We start from the raw sequence: 9223 nt of genomic DNA on the forward strand, positions 1-9223 counted from the left end.
TTCAGATTATGAATTAGAGTGAAATTCAACCATTTTGTAATTACAAAAACACAGTATCACATTATACAATTATGAAAATTGAATTCTACAAGGATTATGCCAAATATATTATATTTATACCATTAAAATAAAATTGGCAAATTACACTTTATCCCTATTATGTTTAAGTATTTTTTTATTTTGATCTTTGAAATTTTATTTTTCTCACTTTTGCCTTTAATATTTCAAATTTTTTTCAATTTACTTCTATTCAAAATTAGACCAAAAAAATATCATGTTAGCTTCCACATAATATAAAAAAAATATATTATTATATAAATATTTGAGTTTGTGTCAGTAGTGTTATAAATAAAATATTTTTATATTACGTGGTTATTAATATAGGGAAAATTGGTCTAGGGTCCCTCTCCCACTTTTCATAATGGAAGAGATCCACAAAATTATTTTTTGATGTCTAAAGTCCCTCCCATCTATCACAGAGAAATTCAGCCCCTTTCTCCTTTCTTCAATCACGTGTGAAGCTTGTTGAAGAAGAAACAAGAGTCTCAGTGGGGGCTAGAGTAGAGACCGAGGAGTTGGAAGAGAGAAAAGGAGGTCATGGAATCAAAGGAGAAGATCTCGATGAGCGAGGGTTGATTACGATGCCTGGCCTTTCCGACCTCCACGAGATGGGCGTTTCCGGCCGTCTGATCCATGAAGCATATGTCACGGTGCCCTGTCTTGACGAACTGTCCTCCATCCTTTTAGAGAGAGAGAGAGAGAGACTTCCTGGAGTTAAAAATGGTGGTGTTGAAATATTATATCAAAGTTGAATCCACCGCTTTTGGAAACTTTACCTGAGCGAGCTATCTAACTGCTTTAGATGCGGCGTCTTGGAATTGCATGACTTGCTTGAGAGTTGAATCGGAATGTGGATTCTATTCAAATGGTGCTAACCCAGTAAGTTTTTTTTTTTTTTTTTTTGCTTAGTTCGCAAACCAGAGAAATTTGTGCAATCCAGAGAAATTTGCAAACCAGAGAAATATGGACAAACTAGATGGCACAGTGTTTGATTCTAACCCAAGTGTTGAGATTTGTGTAGCTAATCAAATTGTTGTTCCAAGAACAAATGCCAGCAAATTTTAATGCTTGAAAATGCAGTTGATGTGTTTCTGCAGGCTAAGAAAATTGGGTTAAACCCTAGTATTTTTTCATGCAATTTCTTGCTTAAATGTTTGGCAGAAGCAAATAGAGTGGAATATCTTGCAAGTTTATTTAAAGAAATAAAGAAGTCTGGACCATTGCCTAATGTACGCACCTATACCATTATGATGAGCTTTTACTGCAAAGGAAGCTACTGGAATTCTAGAAGAAATGGAGGAGAGTTAGGAAAGCCCAACTATTGTAACATACAACACGTACATTCATGGGCTTTGTAGAGTTGGATGTGTTGAATTTGCTTTGAACCTCATTCTCTGGATTTTTCAAATTTCTCTGGTTTTTAACTGAATTTTCTCTGGGTTAAAACCAGAGAAATTCTCTGGTTTTTGAACTAAATTTTCTCTGGGTTGGTCCAGAGAAATTCTTCCCAGAATTTCTCTGGACCAATTTTCTCTGGGACTGAAATTTCTCTGGATTGATGTTGAGGGACCTTAGACATCATGAAAATATTTGATGTCCTTTTTACTATAAAATCATAATATCAGGGACCTTAAAAAAAATACCCCATTAATATATCATTTTCTACATAATTTTAGACATGAGTTAGTTTTTGAAGTAAATTAAGAAAAACTTAAAACATAAGGTTAGTTTGAAAAGTTGGTTAAAAAATGACTTTGACTTTTTTTTTTGAAAAAAACATGTAAAAAAATATAGAAATAATGTGACTTTAAATAAGTTAAAATCTTCTAAAAAAAACTCAAAAGACCAAACAAAAAATGAAAGTCAAAAAAAAAAAAAAAAAACTAAATATAAAAAAGGCAAAGTGTAACTTTGCACTAATTGTCAAAAAGAATACACTGTTACACTGTGGCAAATCAAAATTTGATTTTGGCAAGCAATGAATGGGTCTTGTCCATTACATTCACTATCCAATAAGAAGAAGAAATCGGACAGGCAACTACTCCATTAGATGATCCTATTCACTCATAATATTAATAACGTGTAAATATATATATATATATATATAATATAATATAATATAATATACGTGCAAGTCGCCATCAAACCCCTTTGTCCAAACATAAATGTGAAACCTAAAAAAGCAGGTGGCCAAACATAAATTAATCATTTAAATTGATGGAAACCACCCACTAGCTACAAAGCAAAGCCAGTACAATCTATCTATCTATGTGATATTTTAGAAAGTTGTTAAAAAATTAATTTTTTAATTTATTTTATCTTTTAATGATAAAAAATATGAGAGATGATATAATTTAAAATAGATAAAAAGTTAAAAGTTAACTCTTTTTTTTTTTCTTGCCAAACGACCCCTATGTGTATATATATATACACTAGTTTACACAGGTCTATGCATGAATATATATATTTATTAGTTTACGCAGGTCATGAGTTATTATTATAATATATTTATATTTTATATTTTAATAATTTTTTTTAAAATTAAAATATTATTATATGAAATTGAATAGAATAAATCATTAAATATATAATAAAATTATGTGGTGTGATATATATATTTTTTGATTTATTATATACCCAATGATGTCGACTCTAATTCTATTATCATATCATTTTGAGTGAATTTATAAGTTTTTAACATTTTTTTCCAAATTTATGTAAAAAAAATTATGATGTGTAACTTTTCAAAACAGATAAATATAAAACAAATATTAAAATAATTCTTCTATCTAAAAAAAAACTAATAAGATAAGTCACTAAACTAATAAAGAAGCAGAAGAAAATACACATATATATATACAAATGACTAATTTTATTAATACATAAATCATACTCGCATAACAAATAATCAATTTTATTACTAAGTAAATCATTAAGTAAATTAACAATTTTTAATGATAAGAAAAATATTTTTCACTTAACCCTTTTGTTAATAAATAAATCATTAAGTCAATTAATAAATTTTAATGATAGGAGAAATATTTTTCAATGAACAATTTTGATAATTTATTATTGTATAGGAGAATAGTTTTTTTTCCTTAAGTATTGTGTTAAATTAAAATTTCTAACAAACGCTAATTGTAATTTTTAGTTTTATAGGACCGATTCATATTTTAAACAAATTTTATGAGTGTATTCATAATTTGTCAAAAAATAAATATTTATGTATAAAATATTTATGGTTCATAATTGACCAAGAATGTTTGTATAATTATAAAAAAACCTGTTGCATAATTGACTAAGAATGTTTGTGTAATTACGAAAAAACTTTCACTCAACATATAAGTCACCATTAGTAAATTATTCAAAATGAAATGTCAAAATCAAAAAGAAAAGACAAATCTCAAATAGTTAAGTGTCTCTCACATATATATATATATAGATATATTAAGAAAAATGTAATTTTTAATAAAAAGAGCATTGTAAAATTTAAAATCCTCACATTACTTTTTTAGATTTCTTATTTTTTAAATAATTAAAAAATCTTTTAGGGGCTAACTTTATTGAAAGATTTAAAAAAAATAATCTTAGTATGATTTGATTTACACATTTCAAAAGAAAAGTTAATTCATTATTTTAAAAATTTAAATTTAAAAATTTGAAAAGGAAAATCAATTAATCAATTTTAAAATTAAAATTTTTGTACCACTAAAACGTAGGAATCAATTTATATCTTCAATAGATTTTTCTCTTGATATTTAATAGTTTTATATATATCGACATTCTAATCCATAAATCAATATTATAGTAAAGAGACATTTTATTAAGACAGTGAAATCTCCAAAGTTCCATACAAAAATTTCAAATTTTAGTAATTAAATAAAAATAGGAAAAAAATTTATTAGTTGCTTTTCTATCTTAAAAAAAATTCATAACCAGTTAACCTATTTCACCAAAAGATTTTTATAAGATCATTGATTTGTGATCCATAGTTTTATTCCTTTTTTTAATATATTTTTAAACGGATAATTTTAATCCCTTAAACCCGCAAGTTATGCTTCTATAGCTTAAGGTAGGATTTTATATTTTTTTTTTGGTTAGACAATATAACAAAGGATTCAGAAATCTTTTTAAATATTGATGATATGTTTAGTTCATGATTTTGGATAAAAAATTTGAAAGAGAAAATAAAAAGGAATGTGAAATTATGTAAAATATAGTTATGTTTTATTCATATTTCACATATTATCTTATTTTTTTTATCTTTTTAAATTCTTACCTAAATTCATGAATCAAACATAACATTAAGTTGGGTACATTATTTCTTCAAATTTCTTTATATTGTTTTTTGAAAAATTTGAAATAATATTATTTATTAAAATTGGGTACTACAAACTCTTGTCACGCATGTCTCTCTATATAATAATGATTGAAATTTGTTTTAATTGCTATCTCAAAAATTAGTGATAGAGTGAAAGAAAATAAGTCTTAAAGTTTTCAAATAAATATTTTATATTAAAATTTATTCAAATGTAATTCTCTTAATATTTATAAATATTAGGATAAATTATGCAAATAGTCCATGTAGTTTACACGATGTGTTAATTTGGTCAATGTAGTTTTAATTTGCTCGATTTTGTCTCTTAATTTAACGGATTATGTCATTTTAGTCCAATAAATAACGGTTGTTAAGTTAATTTAACGGAAGGTCAAACAATGTGTTAATTTGGTCCTTATACTTTATACGATATGTCAATTTGGTCCCTGTAGTTTCAATTTTCTCAATTTTGATAGGGACTAAATTGATACATTGTAAAAAATACAGGGACCAAATTGACACATTGTTTGACTTTTCGTTAAATTAACTTAACAACCGTTATTTATTTTACTAAAATGATACAATCTGTTAAATTAAGGGGAAAAATCGAGCAAATTGAAATTACAGGGACCAAATTGACACATCGTGTAAATTACAGGGACTATTTGCATTATTTTTCCTAAATATTTTTTATTGATTGATAAAAAGCACCGTTAACATTAAGATTATTATTTTTTATGATATTAAATTATTAAATTATGATGTATTATAGATTTAAACCAAGAATTGTTGAAAAAAATCGTCTGGAATCAAATTTTTTAGGCTCATTTTTAATATTTAATCGAATATTAGAACTCTCAAACTATCTCATACCAGTTACGAACCAATAAAGACAATTTTTAATGATTATGTGAATGTCACATTGGTATAAATATTAAGTCAACTAGCTTCTAACTCACTTCTAATGTTTAGTCGAATATTACAAGTCATTCCTAATCCATTTTCACAAAAGAGTTATGACATAAGAAAATTTACAATTTTGAGTAGACAAATTTTTAGGCTTCACAAAATAAGAAAAAATTAGTATATTAACAAATGTAATTTATTACTATCATATGCCGAATTAAAATTACGAAATTTATAAAACAAAATGTATTTATATTTTATCGTAAATATATTTTTTGTAATTTTTTTTAATTTTATCAATTAAATTATGACATGCAATTTTTATTAAGAACTTACAATACAATTAATAACATCAGAATAAAAAGTATCTTTTTATGTGTAATTATGATAAAAATGAATAAAATTTAATTGATTATAAATTATTTTTACTACATATTTTAAATAAATTTTACATTATTATTTTAGTTTAAAAACTAATTTTTAATTACTTATTATACCATGCATAGTACGGATAATTTAACATATATATAAGGACGGAATCAAAAAAATTTCTCTTAAGAGACTAAGATATGAATAAATTTTTCCTTCTATATATCGATTGTTTTGTAGTGTTATATTTCAATTTCAGAATGGGAAATAACTAAGATTTGATACTAAAATAATACATAAACAAATATTTTGCGTGTAGTCTTAACATGGTCAGAACTGAAATCATAAGTTAATTGATTTTTTTTTTGTATATACCAACTCAACTATCTATTAAAGTGAAAAACACTATATTTTTTTTGTGGGTTCAAATTTTAAATTTTTTCAATGGGTCTCATATGAATATGCCTCCCATTAGGTGATAAACAAAATGTGATAAAAGAAATATAATTATTGTATTATTGCTGTTAAATTATGCTTGCATAAAATAAATTAAAAAAATTGGAGGTCAATTTTTTTTTGGTGTTCCAATACTTTCACACATAGAAGCTTGTTTTATTAAGAAATATGAAGTTTTCAATATTCGTGCATAAGGTAAGTAAGGATCATTTGTACTAACAAGAAAATTTTAGGTAAACATAACATATCATCACGATAAGGGGTCATGGCCGCTCACTGTCTCCTAATAATTCCCTCTCTGCACATATACGTACATATATGGAATACACTTATGAGTTGTGCAGAAATTATTTATTTATTATGATGTGATTGTAACTTGAGTGTTCATGAGAGAGTCCTTTCAAGTGTCAATGAGATGATAACTATCAATGGACAATATTGACCTACTCTAATAATTTAGGGCAATGGTTGATGGTCACAAATTTTATGTTTTAAATGGTTTAAAAATATCAAAATGACGTCGTTTTGGGTATAAAATAACTCTAAAAATGTCAAAACGACATCATTTTGATATTTTCAGACCATTTAAACTACAGAATTTGTGACCACCAAACATTTTCCAATAATCTAATAAGTTACTATCTATTAGCATCTTATCATATGAGCCCCCCAAAAAAAAAAAAAACTGTTTTGGGTTTATATTTATAAAAATTTTATAATAAGTTTACGTTTATAAAATTTTAAATATTTAAACTTAAAAAATATGAATAAACTGATAATTGACAAAAATTTTACAAAATTTTCAGTTTATATGAATAAACACACTGTTTTATAAACTTGGGTGTTTTGGATTTATTTAAAATTTTTACAAAATTTTCAGTTTATATTTACAAAAATTTTATAAACTAATTTTTGTTTATTTTTTGTTTATTTTTAGAAAAACATAAACTACAAACGCGTTTGGTAATTGACAAAATATTTAAAAAATTTTAAAAATATAAAAAAGAGTGAGAAATGGCAAGTGATGGCAAGTGGCGGCGGAAGACGGTAGTGAAAAGTGGTGACGATGGGTGGTGAGTAGCAGGTGGTGGTGGGTGGTGGCGGGTGGGTGGTGGTGATGGGTGGGTAGGTAACGGTGGCGGGTGGGTGGTAGCGAGTGAGTGGGGGTGGTGGTGGTGGTGGTGGTGGCGGGTGGTGGGTGGTGGTGGCAGGTAGGTGGCAGATGATGGGTGGTGGTGGCAGGTAGGTAGCAGATGACGGGTGGTGGCAGGTGGGTGGTGATGGCGGGTGGGTGGTGATGGCGGGTAGGTGGCGGGTAGTGGGTGGGTAGGTGACAGTGGTGGGTGGTAGCGAGTGGGTGGTGGTGGTGGTGGTGGTAGGTGGGTGGCGGATGGCAAGTGGTGGTAGGTGGGTGGCAGCGGGTAGGTGGTGGTGGCAGGTGGTGATAGTGGGTGGATCGGTGACGGTGGCGGGTGGTAGCGAGTAGTTGGTGGTGGCGGATGGGTGACGGATGACAAGTGATGGCGGGTAGGTGGCGGGTGGTGGTGGTGGTGGGTGGCTGGGTGGGTGACGGTGGCGGGTGGTAGCGAGTGGGTGGTGGTGGTGGTGGTAGTGGTAATGGTGGGTGGTGGCAGTGGCGGTGGCGGTGGCGGGTGGGTGACAGGTAGCTGGTGGTGGCGGGTGGTGAGTGGTGGTGACGGGTGGTGGTGGTGAGCAGTGGATGGTAGTGACAGGTGGATGGTAGGTGGGTGAAGGTGGTGGTGGTGGTGAGTAAGTGGTAGGTGGGTGGGTGGTGGTAGCGGTTGGGTGGTGAGTGGTAATGGCAGGTGGTGGTGGGGGTTGGGTGGTGGTGGCGGAAGACGGTAGTAGAAAATGGTGGCGGTTGGTGGCTAGTGTTGGGTGGTAAAAAAAAAAAAACTCAAAACGAAAATACATTTTTTGAATTTACATTTTTTGACCAAAGTTATAAACTGAGACCACTGATTTATAAATAAAAAATTTACCAAACAAGTTTTTATTTGAGTTTTTAAAATTTTTGTAAATATAAATAGAAAACTGAAAACGTAAGTGTTACCAAACGGCACCTTAATATTATTTGGTGCAAATTTTGCTACTCTTAAACTAAAATAACAATATCAAAGTTAAATTAGTATCTCAATTCAAAAAAAAAAAAAAAAAAGAAGTTAAATTAGTATGCTATAGTGCCAAATATTATAATTTGGCAATACTGCTCAAATGATGTAAATATCATTCTTTCTATTTTTCTCACAAAATATCAAGACCACATTTAGTATGATTTTGATAATGTTTTGAATAACAATTAGGATGTAATTATAAAAATACAGATATCTGATTAATTTAACTTTTTTTTATAAATAATATACTCAACAAATTTTATAATACCAACTTATCAAAATAAGCTTGAGAGAAACCCACCGAACCTCACAACTTGTGGCGCAATAGCAATCTTAATTTCAATTTTTAATATGAAGGTTTTATCTTATGTAGTTGTTTGTTTCTTCTAAATTTGGGCAAGCACTGATTGTTGGTTTGCTGACTATTTATTGGACTTTAATTATTCTTGATATAATATTTTTTATATCGGTGGTACTGCATGCACTAATTAATATACACACTAGTATACTAAAGATTTGAGGTGTATTATGAGCTTATTTTTATGATCCGAACCGTTCATTTTGTAGGATTTGTTGAGTACTTTGTGCCTATCAAAAATCATATTAATTGGGTATCAATAACTATATGATTGAATTGCATATTTTTTATGCCATTTCTCTAAAGAAAAACTTATTGTTTATTTTTTTAATTATCAATCATATAGTTATTGATATCCGATTAATATGATTTTTGGTAGACATAAAGTACTCAACAAACCCTATAAAATGAATGGTTTGGATCATAAAAATAAGCCTATAATACACCTCAAATTGAGACACAGCAGTCACTGCTGTAATAAATCCGTGTACCAACTAGTGTTATAATATTATTATTGACCACATTTATTATACAAATTACAAATACCCAAAACCATACAAATAATGCAACATCATCTGTTAGTACACTAGTGTATACATTAATTGGTACATATAGCATTAT

This window comes from Camellia sinensis, chromosome 10 (genome assembly GCF_055761805.1).
Source record: "Camellia sinensis isolate YWXY chromosome 10, ASM5576180v1, whole genome shotgun sequence".
In the NCBI taxonomy this organism is placed as follows: domain Eukaryota; kingdom Viridiplantae; phylum Streptophyta; class Magnoliopsida; order Ericales; family Theaceae; genus Camellia; species Camellia sinensis.